A 760-nucleotide genomic window follows, 5' to 3' on the forward strand; every position below is an offset into this window, starting at 1 on the left:
CCCACGCGCTTTATTTGTTTGTGGTATTGACTTTTTTAGTAGTTTTCAATGAGGCTCAGCAAGTTTGGCAATACAATAATGTATTTATTTTAAAACGTTTTGACAAATTGTAGTTATCTAAAGAGCTTCTCGCCAAAATTATCTTCTAATTTATGTCCCGGGTACGTGGAGCTCACCAGCACAAACCGCATCTTTCCAACTATGACGGCTTTTTTTGCCTGTAAATATCGAGTGTTGCCAGGAAGACTAAACGATTCCTAAACATAGGTCGTAGAGAAGTAAAAACAAATATGGGGAAGATAGAGGAAGGCGAAACGGACGCCAAGGAATGTAAAAAGAAACATAATTGTTTTTAAAGTAATTACCTAACAGGCTAAAATAATATATTGTTTGCGGAAGTTAACAACTTGCTCCTAGAAAAAGGCTTCATGAGCGCCATCGAAAGCTCCGAAATTCAGCAAATACCACGACGTGGGAGGTGAGGGGGTGCACAAACGTTACCTCTCTTTAAGCAGGAACCAAACAGTCCCATAATGCTGATGATAAGAATATGGTCCTTGTTTAGGCACCACCTGCTTTTTTCCGGCTGCACAGGTAGAAAATTCAGCGTGCCTTCGCTATCCCCTAAAGCTTTAAATTGTTCTAAAATTTATATGACAATAACCGATCTTATCCTACAAAACTTTTAATACCAACTGGAATGCTGCCCTTTTCTCAGGATACCTTTACTTTGACAACTATCTGCTGCTGATGTACATCT

Source organism: Ixodes scapularis, unplaced genomic scaffold (genome assembly GCF_016920785.2).
Source record: "Ixodes scapularis isolate PalLabHiFi unplaced genomic scaffold, ASM1692078v2 PGA_scaffold0__279_contigs__length_252992795, whole genome shotgun sequence".
Taxonomy (NCBI): Eukaryota; Metazoa; Arthropoda; class Arachnida; order Ixodida; family Ixodidae; genus Ixodes; species Ixodes scapularis.